The sequence below is a fragment of the Pseudophryne corroboree genome, chromosome 1 (assembly GCF_028390025.1).
Source record: "Pseudophryne corroboree isolate aPseCor3 chromosome 1, aPseCor3.hap2, whole genome shotgun sequence".
NCBI lineage: Eukaryota > Metazoa > Chordata > Amphibia > Anura > Myobatrachidae > Pseudophryne > Pseudophryne corroboree.
In genome coordinates this window covers 166308360-166326163 of record NC_086444.1, presented here as the reverse complement: position 1 = coordinate 166326163, position 17804 = coordinate 166308360, and the positions used below count along the sequence as shown (strand labels likewise).

Sequence of the window (17804 nt, the reverse complement as noted above, 5' to 3'; positions counted from 1 at the left end):
CATTCCTGGTTTGACGTCACAAACAGGCCCTGCGTTCGGCCAGCCACTCCACCGTTTCTCCAGACACTCCCGCGTTTTATCCTGGCATGCCTGCGTTTTTCCGCACACTCCCAGAAAACGGTCAGTTTCCGCCCAGAAACACCCACTTCCTGTCAATCACTTCAACGATGAAAATTCTTCGTTCGGACGTGAGTAAATCTACTAAGGTTTGTGCTAAAATACTTAGCGCATGCGCACTGTGTACCATGCGCATGCGCATTTTTGCCTTAATCGCTCCGTTGCGAAAATCGGCAACGAGCGAACAACTCGGAATGACCCCCGAAATCAGTTGTTTCTAGTATCAACTTAACCACTGACATTTTCATATACATGTGTTTTTTTCAAGTAACTTCTAGCTCCCTGAAAATCATTTAACCCATATGAAACACATCGATATCTGAAATGATAAAAAACACAGCAGAATATCTGGTGCTACAGAAATAAATGTTAATAATTGTTTGAAGTTGTGTTTTTAAACACAACTCTATTGCCCATGGCTATGTGGTTATGGATTTAGTGTGTGTGTTACCTTAGCTGATCCCTCCACGGAAAACAGAAGTAGTGATGACATACAATGCATGTACCATGAGCAGCACCTACAGACTGGCAGGGATTATGTTGGCACCTTTAGCGGCTCGTGTATATAATAACAGTTATAGATCTGAGTATGACACTTGTCCTTTGCTATGTAAATTCATCAAATATAGTTTCATACTGAGGATAAACCAAACAAACTCATTGTGAAGGAAAAGTTGGATAACTAGTGATTTGCTTTAGACTTACAAACTGAAGCTAAAAAAATAACAACCCTTACAATCCAACTCCTAAATCTTCCATGTCAGCACATGTCAGTCAGCCAATGTGCTTGTAATAGCCGGGTTCAGTATGATTTGCTGGCGGACGGAATGCTGGAGGTCAGAATACTGACGCCAGCATCCCAATCGTTGATATCCCAACAGGGGGAGTTAAGACAGGGTCCCCCCTCTCCCTTACTGCCTAACCCTAACCCTTTCTGCAGCCTAACCCTAACCACCCCTAGTCAGTCGAGATTTCATACTGATCCCCTCCCCGTAGCCTAACACTAACCCCCCCCCCCCCCCGCGCAGCCTGACCCTAACCCCCCCAGGTAGTGCCTAAACCTAACCCCCCTGGCCCTAACTCGCCAGCTATACTTACGGTCGGGATGACGGCTGTCGTGATTCCGGAGTCAGCCTCCTGACCTTGTAGGGATTCTGGTGTTGGCATTATGATGGCTGTCGGGATTCTAGTTGCCAGGATCCCAACAGCCAGCATCTTAACCGCATCCCTACTAGCCAAATTTACCAGTCTGTGTGGACTTGTGACCAGGGTCGTCTTAACAGCAGTGTAGGCACCTGGGCAAAGCAATGCACTGGGGCCCCTACCCATCCTCCAGCAGTAGGGGTGGGGGGTGCTATCAGCAGCAGCTTTGATGTCCCATGGGCGGTAGAGGGTGTTCTATCTTCCGCTCAGCATGTAGGACCTGGAGCAGTAATTTCTACTAATTACTCCTTTACTGCATAGATGGAGGGAGAACACTAAATTGTAAAAGGGGGCATTGGGCTAAATGAAGGGGCCCCAGTACATGATTTCCAGGGTGATAGGGGGTGTTTAATACGCAGGGGAGGGGTGGATAGTGGAGTGGGCTTAATATTCATAATTTTCCAGTGGGAGGGCAACTTGCTTGACTGCAGATATTTCCAGTTTCTGGAAATAGATTTCTTAGCTTTTAATGGGATAAAAAAAATAGATAGTCCCACCTGTCAGGAGGTACTGGGGACTTAGGGATTAGCGTTCAGGAGCCAAAGCAATCCACTGACGAATATATAAATCTGCATACCAGGTGTGTGAAGCTGGCAGGGCTGTGGAGAGCCACACGGGCCCTGGTAAAGGCAGTTATGGCTTTTAAAAGGGACGTGACAACGGCCTTTACTATAAAAAATGTTATTATGAAAATTGCGACCCCGTGCGCTCCACAGGGCGTCATCATTTTAATGCAGGGGTACAGGGGGGGGGGGGGGACCTGCTTCCTACCTTACTTGAACGGGAAACGGGTCCCTCCATCCCAGTCAGCACTATCTTCCCAGTGATATTTGGGACGATGACGCTAGCCACTAGAGAGCAAAGAAGATGGCACAGCTGATGCTGGCAACAGGAATACTTGGGGGATCAGACCCAGGCCCCATCAGTGCCCCTCCAGCAGCCTGGGCTTGGGTAATTTGTACCTGCTCCTCTCCATGGTACCTTAAATGTGCATACAATCCTTCGATTTCTCTCACAGATGCTGTTGAAATCAAAGGATTGTATGCCCTATGGCACAAGTGTATGGGCTACATAAGCTTTCCTAGTGCACCTAGCCTTCAATGGAGAACCGGAGATTGCAGCCTTCTTACAAGGAGGGTCATTCCGAGTTGATTGTAGCTGTGCTAAATTTAGCACAGCTACGATCAGGCACTCAGACATGCGGGGGGACGCCCAGCACAGAGATAGTCCGCCCCGCATGTCAGTACCGGCCCCACCCCCACAGAAATGTAAAAGCATTGCACAGCGGCGATGCTTTTGCATTTCAGGAGTAACTCCCAGCCAGCGCAGCTCCTGCGGCTGGCCGGGAGAACCTCTTCGCTGCCCGGGTCGCATCGGCTGCGTATGACACAGACGCCGCGGCCCGCCCCCCCAACGGTCCGGCCACGATTGCGTTGGCCGGACCGCGCCCCCTAAATGGCGGCTTAACACCGCCGTCCAGCCCCCTCCCGCCCAGCGAAAGCCTCTGCCTGTCAATCAATGATACAATGGCCTTCGGCCGGCGCATGTGCAGATCCAACCCAATCGCTGCGATAAACTGCAGCGAGCGATCGGGTCGGAATGACCCCCAATGTGCAGACTTAATCTGCCCCCCCCCCCCCCCTCCGGTGTGTTAGCTCCCTATCTGAGTACTTTTGGAGTTTTCCTTCCCCTCCTCTCCACTTAGTGCCATTCACAATCGGTTAAAAAAACTAAATTATTTTCTGTTTATGTATAACAGAACTGGCATAACCCTGGGATTCCGGCTCTCCTGCTCCATTTAAAGATGCACTTCTTTTGTTCCTCAAAAAATCCTTACCATTTTGTACTGCACCTGAAGAGGGGTGGGAATTACTCACTGGGGTGGGACTCTGCAGAGTCATGTTTGTGACAAGCAGCCTGGCAGCCAATCAAAATAGCTCCCATGCATCCATCTTTGCAGCGAAGGGGCCACTGAGCACTCAGTCTCAAAAATGTAATCATTATATCACAAGATTGCCATGAAACACTTACCCGCTAACTGCTGTCATTTTTCTCTGACAGGCAGGCTGGACCACAGCTTCATGCCCAAGTAAGTAGATTTTTTTTTATTAGCTCTCCACACTTCATCATTATTAAAGCCATGATAGACTGCATTGCAGAATAAGCCAAAATGTTCAATGAATTTAGCAATGTTTTTTATTTGAAATAAAACTAAAAAATGACAGAAGGTTATTTAATTGGCTGTTTGCAACAAATGTCTGGTTTCTGTAGCATTAGAGAATGTTGTATCACTTATTTATTTTCATTCCCTTAGCTAGCCAGACTGGAACTTTAAAGCAACCTTTTGCAAGTAAATCTCACAAGCCCACATTTATATACATGTCTAAAGCAAAAAACAAAAACCCTAAATTTAATGTCATAGAGAGAGCATTTATTTTGTAAGATGCCCAGGATTACATCTGATGGCACCAATACTGACCCTACAGTTGTGGGAATAGTGTTGGACTGGGGAATGAATGGTAGGGGCTAATGCTTCTGGGGTGGAGTCATATACCAGAGGGGGTGTGGCCACCGCCACAGACTTTGGGTAAGAAACCTTGGTGTAGTTTCCATAGTAGTGAACCAAGCACCCATGTTTATCAGTTGTTCACCAGCAGTAACTGACCCTCTAACAGACTAACCATGTATTTCCAGGGCTCAGTCTGGAACCTGACCCATAGAGGAGGGATTGGGACCCCCAGGGAGTGGGGCCCACTGGGGATTTCCCCTGTACCCCTGTGGGCCAGTCTGAGCCTGAGTGGGAGTCAAATGTAGAGAGTACAGTGGTACTGCAGGAGAATATGTTGCTACGGTGTTGTGATGGTGTTGCAGCAGAAGTAAGGAAATGTGTTGCTATAGGAGGAATAGACATAGCCAGATTAATGAGGGGAAGCAGGGCACACTGTAGCCTGGGCCTTCTCTGTCATGGCCAACCCCCCGGCCAGTGCACACTGACATCACTAGCTTTCCCTCCTATGCAACACCAGAACCAGACAGCCAGAATGCGAGCAGGACAGTATGCAGTGCAGGCAGAGACACAGGAGTATCAGATTTTATGAACTATCATTGGAGCTTCCCAACCAGAGGAGAAATAGGAGGTTGGAGAGAGTTGTGACAGAGGGTGGGATCCCTGTGTCACTTACAGCTCTCTCCACACCTGGGTGTCTGAGTCCTGTGTAACTTGTTATTTAATGAGAGTCTAGAGAGAGAGAGAGAGACACACACAAAATCCTCCTGAGTCCTGTCCCAGTGTGTAAGTAGTACAGAGGCTGCTGCTGTTTTTGCATGTGACAAGATAAATTATAGATTTTATTTTTCTATGTGTATTTTAAGGTTGTTTAATTTGTCTTTGTTCCACTACAAGTACATTTTATAAAATAGTTGTCTTTTAATTAGGTGGAGCTATAAACAGTACCCAGGCATTATTAAACTATTATTTAAATCTAACTTACACCATTGGGCTAAATTTAATATACCCAATCCATACATCCCAACATGACCCGTTCCAGGACAGACAAAATTCTTAAATTATGATTGCAATCACCTTTGTTGAAACACCTTTCTTATCAATTAAATAGTTCAACACAGGTGACTACAATCATATATTAAGACTGAAGTCCATGTAAAGAGCATTTTTCACTCCTGGAATGGGTCATATTGGGAGGTATGCACAATCATATACACAGCTCCCCCTCCCCCTTCCACCAGGGACCCCCATCTAAAGTGCCCCGGGCACCCCCAAGGCTTAATCCGGCCCTGGGAATAGGGAATGTGTTGCTACATGGGATGGCCCCAGCCCCAGTGGTGGTTGCTCTATAGGGACCTTTTAACACTTTTCATGGACTTTTCCACTAGTTAATAGTATGTGTTTTATATGTTTAAGCAAGTAATGTTTTATTTTGGCCCCTTTAATGAGTGTGGTCTTCCAATGCAGCCCTCTGACTAGAAATGGTTGTGCACCCCTGATTTATACCATCAGGCAGAGCTGTACATTGCCCTCAGATACAGTCTGCTTTACTGATACAGTTGTATCCAGTTTAGACAACACAGCAGAGATGTGCTGTACATTAAACGAGTACTTCTCAGGAAGTGAACATCATCGGTTCCCATTTCTTACGTGAGACCAAGGACAGGTTGTTACTGGTACTATATTACAACTGTCAGTCAACCTTGCCTGATATTGAAAAGGAGTGGTAACGTTTCATAGTAAATGGGGTTCTTGCACATGTGTCATTATACACCACTGCTGCAGTTGTGCTAAACAGCCCCTTTCACTTTGCCAGGTCCCATGTGACTCGGCCGTGCCAAGTGTCATATTCACTCAAATGTGCATCTTATTCACACTACAAATACAACTGGAAGCTACAGAACTATGTGGCTAGATTGCACTAATCAATTTGATGTGCGATAGTTGTACAACTGTGTGTGAGTCAGTCTGAATCTGTATACGAAATGCTACTGTGCAGCGGCCAGGTTTTTTGTCACTCCAATTTCAGATGGGCTTCATATTCCGGTGCGGTTAAAGTCGCAGCCCAGCGTCTCTAGTACAGACTGAGTGATGTTTCGCCTGCAGTGCAAATAAGATGAGAAATCTAAAGGGAAAGTCACTTTGCTACACAGCTCGGCGTGGCTCAGTTGCCCCAGACGTCACGTGCTATGTGGCATATTGAGGCTTGGTGTATCAGGACACATATGTATATTACTACTTTGAATGTTCACGCGCAAATCCATATTATGAAATTATTTTAATCCACTAACTCTTATATGTATACACAATTGGAAGCAGATTGGTTTGTTCAACCATTCTATTTACCTCTCTATGTGGGGAATTCAATTGCCAGTAATCCCTTCGCCCAGCTGAATCAGTGCGACAATAGCCATGCTGTGCGGCAGCCCGATCTTTCGCGGAAATGTTCCCTGCACCATATGGTAGCGAGCACTTTTGTGCAAATCTGGCATTGGGCCAGCCTGGTGAAGTGTGCAAGATGAGGTGCCATTGCCGGCTTTAAATGCCACAGCAAAGGCAATTTGCACCCTTTGCCACCAATTGAATCCCCCTTAGTACCTGTTTCATTAAACTTAAGCTTCTATGTCAAATTATTTGATCAAGGGGGCTGATCTGAGCTCTCTCCCTCTCACCCCACCTTGATGATTGTGTACCAGTTGTATTGTTTGCTATACTGTAATTGTTCATCTTAAGTTATTTCCAGGTGACTATTTTGCCCTATAATTATTCAAACCATTTTGTACATTGTATTTTCCTTGTCATGAGTTGCTTGACATAACCTGCTATCATTTTTGGATCATTTTGTCTTTGTGTTTTATATTGTAAATAAAATAGATATACAAAAGCGAAGAAAATAAAAGAAAAATGAGCTTACAGTCCCTCTGATGCTCATTCTTCATGGACTGTTCTAGGTGGAAACATCTATGGATGTTACTATTTGTAATTGTGACATGAGTTGTGACTTATATATTACAATTGGCCTGTGCGTAGCCACCTTACCTGCTTTTGCCAATTTGTTATCTTGTAACTTAGTTTTCTATATAGTGATATACAATGTATTTGTATACTTTTGTTTATATTTGAACACCCATATGTTACTCTTATAGGTGCTCAACTACCCAGGTAATGCATTGTTTGCTATCTCACTTTAAATGCACAGAGTGGCGATAAAACACTTGTCATTAGCACAATTAGTTATTACAGCCATAGGAGACGGAACAGGGGAAGCAATGGGGTGGCTCGCACCCCCCTAAATATATGCGAGGCACCAGTCAAAGTACTGGGTCACTGTGTGCAGTGAGGCCACCATCCACAGTTAATAGGGACAGTGTCAGGATCAATGGTGGCTCCAGAGGTAGGGCGGATGAGCAGTACAAAATTCAAATAGGGGAGCCACACCAAATGCCACCTTAAGCACTGGCCGGGACTCACTGGCAGTTGGCAGTTGGTGTGGCTCCCGTATTTGAATGCACACCCACCTCTGGAGCTGCCACTGATCAGGATGGAGATAATATCCTTTTCGTCTGCTCCACCTCCTTCCTCCCTACAGCCCTTCTCCGACTGCCTCCAGGGCCCTACTCCCCCTACACCCAGCCAGGACTGGATTAACAAAAGGGCAGATGGAGCCAGGGACGTGCAGTCAGGGGAGGCAGTGCCTCCCCTGCCATTAATGATTAAAATAATATAAAGAAGATACTTATGACACAGCTACTGTGTCATAAATATCTAATTTAGCCTTTATATTATTTCAATCATTTTTAATGTGTGAAAACCAGTTTTATATGTGTTTTGGAGGCACCGAGAGCCAGCTGTGAATGCGAAAGGACTGGAACCGGGGAACGGGGACAGACATTGGGCATTAATAGCCCATTAAAAAAAGCGAAAGAAGCGGCACCTCTAGTAGTGCCTCTTTGACAGGGGCGTGCTTTCAGCCCATATGAAAGCACGCCCCTGTTACTAGAGCAGATGTGATAGGCCAGTGCCGGACTGCCCATTCTGCACATGCTGTGTGCTCGTCGGCAGGGCGGATTGGTCAGGCAGGACTGTCCATCATCAAGCCACCCACATTCCCAGACCGGCTGCCGCATGTGCCAACCACCCCCCACCCCGCCGAGCTTACACCGGCAGCGGCCAATGGTGTCACCCCACCGCTATTCCCCGCTGGAGTATACAGTAGCCACAGTATTACCTCTTCTAAAGCCGCATCAGGGAGAGCAGGGCTCCAGCGGAGGTCCCGGGGCTGCCCTCCGACAGCTGTCAGAGTCAGCTGTGCTCGGGGGAATGTCTGTACTACGGACATTGGCCAGCCCCACTGATGGCACTGCTGCAGCTAGGTATGTATATGTAAAGCTGGTGCAGAGATGCAGCGCTGAACCCCCCGTCCCCCCCACACCCTCCCCCCCTCTTCCCAACCCGATTGCAGGCTGCGTCGTCCACCCCCGTGTCCGAGCTCCCCAGGACAGCGCAAGGAAGAAACAGGTGTGAGCTATGAGGTGCGGAACCCATCACTTCGACTCAAGAGTGGCTGGGACCCAGGAGCTGCAAAGAGAAGGTGAGATCCTTGTCTAACATATACTCACCGTGTCCTTTCCACTGCCATCCTGCCCGCTTCTTCCCACCACTACTCCTATCCTGCCTCCCTTCTATTACTCCCTTCTATTACTCCCTGTCTGCCCCTCTACTCTGCACTACTATTACTCCAATCCCGTCCCCAACTTTCCACTACTTCTTCCATCTTACCCCCTGCTCCTTACCATTACTACTCTTTGTGGGTCATTCCGACCCGTTCGCACGCTGCTGGTTGCGCGGCAGCACAATACGCACGTGCGTTGTTGCCCAGCGACAGCCATTGCCAGGCAACGACCAGAAGAAGAATGAAGAAAGTGATCACTGGCATGATCGCAAGAAGATTGACAGCAGGAAGGTGTTCCGGGGCGGCAAATCACCGTTTTGAGTCCAACGCAGGTGTGTCCAGGCGTTTGGAGGGCGGATGTCTGACGTCAATTCCGGGACCTGCATCGCTGGATCAATCGCGCAGGGTAAGTAACTCACCCATAGGTGGCGGCGTGTTGATCGCACAGGCAGTAAAAAGTTGCTGCATGCTATCAACTCGAAATGACCCCCTTAGTCTGGCCGCTGCTCCCCACTACTACTCTCAGCTTGTCCCCTGCTCTCCCCCACTTCTACTCCTATCCTACACCCTGCTCTCCCCCACTACCACTCTCAGTCTGTCCCCTGCTCTCCACCACACTACTACTCTTAGCCTGTCCCCTGCTCTCCCCCACTACTACTCTTAGCCTATCCCCTGCTCTCCCCCACTACTACTCTCAGCCTGTCCCCTGCTCTCCCCCACTACTACTCCTATCCTACATCCTGCTCTCCCCCACTATTACTCTCAGTCTGTCCCCTGCTCTCCACCGCACTACTACTCTCAGCCTGTCCCCTGCTCTCCACCACTACTACTCTCAGCCTATCCCCTGCTCTCCCCCACTACTACTCTCAGCCTGTCCCCTGCTCTCCCCCACTACTACTCTTAGCCTGTCCCCTGCTCTCCCCCACTACTACTCTTAGCCTATCCCCTGCTCTCCCCCACTACTACTCTCAGCCTGTCCCCTGCTCTCCCCCACTACTACTCCTATCCTACATCCTGCTCTCCCCCACTATTACTCTCAGTCTGTCCCCTGCTCTCCACCGCACTACTACTCTCAGCCTGTCCCCTGCTCTCCACCACTACTACTCTCAGCCTATCCCCTGCTCTCCCCCACTACTACTCTCAGCCTGTCCCCTGCTCTCCACCACTACTACTCTCAGCCTATCCCCTGCTCTCCCCCACTACTACTCTCAGCCTGTCCCCTGCTCTCCCCCACTACTACTCCTATCCCGTCCCCTGCTCTCCCCCACTACTACTCCTATCCCACACCCTGCTCTGCACTTCTACTTCTCCCATCCTGCCCCTGCTTCCCACTATTACTCCCACCTTGCCCCCTGTAGTGGCGGAGTGTATGGAGCTTGTGCTCCATGCCTCACAGTACAGTAACCATCCTAACTAACACCCCTGCTTCTGGAACATACCCGTAATCCGCCCTACCCCCTGTCCTCCTGAGCATGCATTATCCCCCCCCCCCCTCCCCAGGCCAGCACCTTACCATCTCCACCCCACCCTGCCCACTGGAGCCCTAGACAAAGTACAGTCATTAGCAGTGGCAGTAGCGGGCATTGGCTTTATGGCTGCAGTGCCTCACCAGCTATAGACCTCACCGCACGCCACTGGATGGAGCTGCAGCTTCAGGCTTCCCATCAAAATAGACCCACAGCATCTGCTGTAGACAGGAAAAAGTATTTCCTCTTACAGCATGCCTGCTAGCTGCCGTCGCGCTGAGGCTCTGCCCACTGAAGCTCCGGGCCACCTCCCCTGTCACACTGTGACTCAAACATGGCAGCCGCAGCGCAGTGGAAGACTTTACTAGCCCTCTCTGCACCACATAGGGCAATTATTCAATCGATATATCACGCCCGATCTCCCGTCTACAATGTATTATCCCCGTTATTGCCCCTATCCTGTCCATAGCAGTGGGGTTTAGCCGCGAAAAGCTGAGCTCCTCTCCCTCCCCACGTGATGTCTCTCTTCCCTTGTGCTTGTCGGCACCTATTGCCCTAGAGTTGTGTGTATGCAGACACTTCCTCTGGCCATACCATGAGCACCACTGCTAGACAACAACACACACGTCTGGGCTTGCCAGCCACACCAGATCAGTAAGGCCGAGTGTTCTCTGCCTCTTGACTGTGTCATCTTTCCCTTGAACTGAAATCATTATCCTTACCCAAGAACTGGAGTGACCATAATCAGCTATACTTGAGTTCTTTATATAATACTAATTAGATACTGTGCGCTTTCTTTCATGTCATTATTTTATCATTCTCCATTTTCCTTCATTTACTTTATGATCATTTTTATCTGCCACTACTAATTTACTAATACTACGGTGTGCCCATCCATGCAAGCCCCAATAGATGATAGATAGAAAGGTAGATAGATAGATAGATAGATATATAGATAGATCCATCTATTTATCTATCTATCTATCCATCTATTTATCTTTTTGCACACTAGCTTTGGCTGTTTTACCTCAGTCTGCCCCTTTCCTCGTCACCCCCATGGTCTGTGCATCCCCTCTCTCTTCGTACAGCCCTGCGCACCCTCCTGTACGCATCACGCACACTTTGCCAGGAGCGACAGGGGTTGGCCAGCAGCCTGCTCCCAGAGTACTGTGCAAGCCTCCAGCATGATGAGAGCATCACGCTCCCAAAATGTGCGCATTAGGGCGTGTGGCCTCGCACGGCATGAGACTACGCAATGAAAGTCTCTACTCTGCCCTCCCCAGTGTTGGGCGATATATGCTAAGTGCCATTTTTCTTTTTGTCATATTATGGTCACATTATCAAGGATTGCTTCCTTTTCTTCATAGACTCTCACTTTACCCTTTACACTACACCACCTATGCAGATCACACCCCACAACACTGGCTACACCATATCACTAGCAACATCCCTGTGGCACGGGGCAACCCCCCCCCCCCCCCCATGGCACACAATAGGTTTGTCATACATTGTAGCTACAGCCCACATGGACCTTTATCTGGCACTGCACCCAAGTCCAACCCCTACAGTGTGTAGCTAGTTACTGTGGACCTCCTTTGGGGCCATCGCTGTGCACTACTCACCTCTAATTTTATATGTACATCACCTCTTCCCCATCAGCTCTCCTTTGTCCTGATGTGGTACCCAGTAAAATTGGTATGCATACCCCTTTAAGAGCACTCACTGATCTGCAGCAGGCGAAGGCACTGGCACAGCAGGAGTGAAGCTGAGCTCATGGTCCAGTCATGTGGTCCGAAAGAGGAGAGCAGATTGGATAGAGGCAGCTTGGGAGAAAGAGAGCCTTCTGAGGAGAAGAAGAAGGAGGAGCGGTGAAGTGGAGACAGAGGTGCTGGAGATGCAGGCAATGCGGAGCAGAGTGGGAGCTGAGGACAGGGCCAGCTGCAGGTTGCTGGGCGGTGAGAGCAGCACTGCAGAAGTGTGAGCAGTGGGGTGCAGCCGCAGAGCTAAGTTACAAAGAGCGGGTGTTGAGACCCTGCAGCCGGAGACCGGTTAACGAGGAACCAACAAAAGCAATTCCAGTAAACATATACCACTGCTCCAAGGGTATGAGTGAGTACTTAGAGAAATTGACAGCCCAAGCCACGAGAAAGTATGCCCTCTAAACTCTGCAACCCTTGTAATTGACTGTACAGTGTTGAAAGAGCGCAGCCAGCAGCGCCATAGTTTACAAGCTAAACCCATTGAAGAGGATCAACAATACCTTAGTGATGCAAGTTCCAAACAAATACTGAGTTTTTGCAAGTATAAGGGAGACATTTGTTTTGAAAGACTGAGTTCCATGCAGGGCAAGGCTGACATTTATTTCTACAAGGACTGATTGATTTATGCAAATATAAGTAAAGTCCTGCACTGTGAGAGACTGAGTTTGTTCTATCCAAAGCCCCTTATTGTTAAGTGAGTTGCAATTGTCAAGTGATATTATCTTTCCTTCGCTAGCTACACCTTCTTTGGATAAATGACTGAGTATAATTGAGATTGGGGGTCATTCCGAGTTGATCGTAGCTGTGCTAAATTTAGCACAGCTACGATCATTCACACTGACATGCGGGGGGACGCCCAGCACAGGGCTAGTCCGCCCCGCATGTCAGTGCCGCCCCCCCTCCCCGCAGAAGTGCAAAGGCATCACACAGCGGCGATGCCTTTGCACTTCAAGAGTAGCTCCCGACCAGCACAGCATTAGCGTGCTGGCCGAGAGCTACTCGTCGCTCCCCGGCTCGCAGCGGCTGTGTGTGACATCACACAGCCGCCGTGGACCGCCCCCCAATGGTTCGGCCATGTCTGCGTTGGCCGGACCACGCCCCCTAAACGGCGGCTTAACACCGCCATCCAGCACACTCCCGCCCAGCGACCACCTCTGTCTCAGAGGCGATCGCTAGGCAACGACGGCTGCCATGCCCCGGCGCACTGCGTTGCTGGCGCTTGCGCACTTCCGACCCAATCGCTGTGCTGCAAAAAACTGCAGCGAGCGATCAGGTCGGAATGACCCCCATTATCCCAACCCAGGATTCCCCCGTGCATCTGCGTGCTCAATACCTCATTGACACACTATGGGACAGCAGACTTCAACCAGAGCTCCAACGATATTTGACGGTGAAGATATTTATACCTTGGCTAGGGAAAGCTATAAAGTTATTGTTTATGATTACTGAGCATGTTTTCCATTCTTCTTATCGCTCCATTATAGAATGGAATGCAAATAACTGATGCTATTATTTGTGATTCCAGTTGTTTTATGATGATTTGTGATTCCAATAATATTCTTCATCTGTGATTCAAACCAATTGTCTTTTGCATACTGAATGATCCTTTATGGTGTGAACTGATGAAGATTATTTTATCCTATTCTTCCTGATGCTCAATACTTTTGTCATTTTTCAAATTCAAAGTCAATTAATCAACCGATCATCTTCAATCCAGAGTTCATTACAGATCAATAAAAAGACCTCCTGTTGGAATCACTGACTCACTTCTGATTTGTATGAATCTATACTACCTCTCTGAACACGGTGCTACTGGACAAGGTACGGGGAACAACATTTCATGGGAAAGGTCCATCACATAGCCAACCAACACCTGTGATATCTATCTCAACCACTTAGACATAACTATGCCAACCGCAGGGGTGTTATACTTCAACCCCATTTCCTTGAAGCAACCCTTGACCTCCCCACATATTTAACCATGTTCAGCTAACATGGCATGGATCCTGTCTCTTTGTCTTCTACATAAAGCCACTCACATGTTAAAGTTATGTTTTTGAGGAATATTTATTATAAACATTTTGTGGGAAATCACCTGAAAAATAGGGATACCCTTTAAATGTAAATATCCCTGAAAGTTTACTGCAGCAGATGTCAAAGCTATCTGCTGCACTTTCCCTGGTTCCCATCTCTGTCATCAGGTAGATAGTGTGGCAAGTAGGTAAAGCTGCCTATGAGGGGGCAACATTCAGTGATTTAGGGGTGCTAATTGAAATTATATATTGTCCTCTATCAACCAAAAAGTTTGTGGTGCCCCTGATTACAGCATACAATACCCACGCAATACACTGTCATCTCAGCCTCTGTTGTTATTATACAACACACTGACAGGTGATAAACCCCCTATTTTATTCCTCACTTGATACAGTAAATTATATTTAAATAATACAGTGTCATCTGAAGAGGTGGATTTTTAACTATGTTCTTTTTTGGTGCTAAAAATATTTCTCTATTTCTCAAGGACGTTTAAAGAGCTGGGACCATTCAGAAACTACCGTATAGCATGCTGCTTCCATACCTGGTCCGATGGCACCATCTCTCCAATGATATATTCGGAAAGAGAGCAAAAATTTAGAGATTTCAGAATCTTTGCTATATCCTGTGTGGCAGAATCTTTCTGCCGGATGTGTATAAAGAGGGGGTCACCAAACAGACAGACACAGTGTTCATTCCAGGGAGCGATTTACAAGAGGATGTTGTACGTGTGCAGTGTCTGTGAAGGCCGCATGCACAGTGCCCTTTTTTCTGTGATTTCTGCGTGGTCACTGGGAAAGTAAGTATAGCCTATAGGTGCAGGGTGTGTGGTGTGGGCCCGCACTAAGGTCGACCCTTTCATAGTGCAGAGTGTGCGGCATAGGGCCTCCCTGGAACCATGGGCCTGTTAAATCAGCCACTACTATTTCTGCGATTGTCACTAGCACAAGACTGTGTGCACATCCCCTAAAACTGAAGACCTCTGTATTAGGAAGCCCAGTGTTGCAAGTAGAATTTTTCCTTAGTGGTACTTAAAATGGGCGTGGCCATGTGTCAGGAGGGGGCATAGTCACACAAAACTAGGGGAGTAGCTACATGACAATAGGGCCATGGCCACATTATGCCACATACCGTAATGCCCCTTACACATTATGCCAAACACCATAATGCCCATTACACATTATGCCACACACCGTAATGCTTATTACACATGCCACACACCATAATGCTTATTACACATTATGCCACAGAGTGTAATGTCCATTACACATTATGCCACACACCATAACACCCATTACACATTATGCCACACACTGTAATGCCCATTACACATTATGCCACACACTGTTATGCCTTACATATTATACCACACAACATAATGCCTATTACATATTATGCCACACACAGTTATGCCACTAACATCATTTTATGTCCCACACACAAAAATGCCCCTGAGAAATTATGCCCCAGTGGTGGGCTAGTGGTACTGAGTAAAACCACCATATTTCTTAATGGTACTCCGTACCACACCGTACCACCCTAAGAACAACTGTACTTGTCCTTTGCTCCGGGCACTGACAACCCAATAGCAACCCTAAATGGCTGTCTAGCTGACTCCAGGAGTGGATGAGTGCTAGTTGGCTGCGACTGAACCCGGATAAAACAGAGGTCCTTATGATAGGACCGCAACATCAAAGGACAAGACTGCAGCATAGCCAATCAACTGGACTTACACTCGGGGATTCGGAATTACAAACCACTGATCTTGCGCGGAATCTTGGCGTTGTCCTGGATGGTGGCTTGACACTTAAACATTAGATATCAGCCACAATCAAATCCTCATTCTTTCACCTGAGGAACATAGCCAGAATCAAGCACTTAATTCCCTCAGATGATCGCCAAAAGTCATCCACGCATTTGTATCATCTCGATTAGATTACTGTAATGCCCTCTACCTTGGTCTCCCAGCAAGAGAATTGCACCGCTTACAGCTGGTGCAAAACACAGCTGCCAGGCTGTTAACCAACCAGCCCCGTTCTAGCCACATAACACCCATACTCTACTCCCTTCACTGGCTGCCTGTAAGATGGCGAATCATCTTCAAGATTGGCTTACTGAGTTTCAAAGCACTACATGACCAGGGCCCAAGGTACCTGAAGCAGCTACTGACCCCATACTGCCCAACTCGATTACTGCGATCTGTAGATGAAGGACTTTTAGCAGTACATAGAATCTCCCGTAATTCATCTGGGGGTCGAGCTTTTAGTCATGCGGCTCCGACTCTATGGAACTCACTTCCCCACACAGTGCGAGAGGCCCCAACTATAGAATCCTTCAAAAGTAGACTCAAGACTTTCCTTTTTACTCAAGCATTCCCATAATTGTCCCTTTAGTATCTCCATGATTCTGTATTTTTTGAAAATCTGCTCTGTACTTCATTATTTCTGTACTATATTATGCTATGTATCTGTTAAGCGCCTTGAGTCCTATTGGAGAAAGAGCGCTATATAAATAAAATTATTATTATTATTATTATTATTATTATTATTACTTTCAGAACTGAGGAAGCCACAATATGAAGTTTATAGAATGGACTGTAATGTGGAGGTTATTACTTGAGTGAAGAAGATTTTTCCCTGAGCTACAGTTGTATAGATATAAGCACATGAAATACTGGCTTGGTTGTTTTAGCTGAGATGAGCACATATAGGTTCAAAAAATAAACTGTAAAAGGCCACGCATAATACCAGCACATCTGCGCCCTTACACTGAGTTGTAAAATTCTCGCAATGCATCAAGCTCTGCCCCAGTGGCATATGCGCCAGGTTTACGTCAAGCGTTCTTGCACCCAGATACAATTACACCCTGAACTGGGTTTTTATGTGTTTTGGTAAAAACACATTTACTATTAGGTTTGATTTAAATTGAATAGCATCTAAAATAATACAGATACAGATTTATTAGTCCATCTCGTGTACAAATGGAATTATAAAAAAAATAAATGTTAAAATCCACCCAAAAAATAAATTGTATATGTATATGTTTGATTAGCGGACTACCCACCAATCAGTTTTTATATGTGACTTAATAATCAGGCAATTGGGAGCGGTTACCTGGTGCTGGTGTCAACCTTTTTCATTGGCATGTACTTGTATGAGCCTTCTGGCTCCAGCATGTACAGTAATTTGGCTACTGACTGGCATGCAGGAGCCTCCGTGTAGATCTGCTTTTGTTCAGAAATACGCAAACACCCCCCTACAGTTCTCATTCATTGTCTGCATGCCCGTTCATTGCCCATCCTGTCCAAGCACGGACATAGCCAGAACTTTGTGGGCCTCTGTGAATGCTAAATTGTTTCCTCCACAAGTATTTAAAATGCCCGCTCTAATATATATTGTAAACGCCTGCACATCTTATTACCATGTGCCATGAATGTGCGCTATACATAGCAAAACACTGCATCCCATTAGATGAAACAATACACCCACACATTATCTGAGTTCCAAAGCTCATTGATGTATATATTTGTTATTAAAAGGATATGGATTCAATATATTACAAAGTACTGTATACCTATAGTTACATGGTTACAATACACTCACACAGTAAGCAGTTAAAACATACAGATACATATAGTTACAGTTACATACCAGCATACAATACCATTCCCTCAATGTATCTTATATCTCTCTCTCTCTCTCTGTAAAGTAATGCTGGGACTCCATCTTCCTCTGAGACCAAAACAGGAACTGCCTTCCTGTGTGATCAGCAATGTGTTATCTAGTTTGGGGGAGGGGACTCTCATTCATGATGAGTCACTGGTTTATTCGTGTGCTGTACAGGTTCAGCCTTGGGGACGTCCAAAGGGGCTGGCCTGAGCTTCCTGTCCACTACCTGTTTGGAATATCTATTGTTCTAATAAAAGTGATTTTAGCTTTTATACATGTAATCATAACTATTTGTTGCAATGTCCTACAACTTAATAACATGTATCAAATGAATCTACACATTAAGCTGGTTGCTTAAATACCAAAGATGACAGGTGT

The 17804-nt window shown here is 46.9% G+C and overlaps 1 long non-coding RNA gene across 1 annotated transcript in view; it reads left to right on the top strand.

Moving 5' to 3' along the window:
- The window catches only part of LOC135058999 (uncharacterized), a 54926-nt gene extending 38217 nt beyond the window's left edge, over positions 1–16709 (top strand). The window contains exons 3-5 of the long non-coding RNA XR_010245424.1: positions 3382–3409; positions 13442–13545; positions 14246–16709. This is a non-coding gene — a long non-coding RNA (uncharacterized LOC135058999). The remainder of the gene's footprint in view (positions 1–3381; positions 3410–13441; positions 13546–14245) is intronic.
- The last annotated feature ends 1095 nt before the right edge of the window (positions 16710–17804 follow it).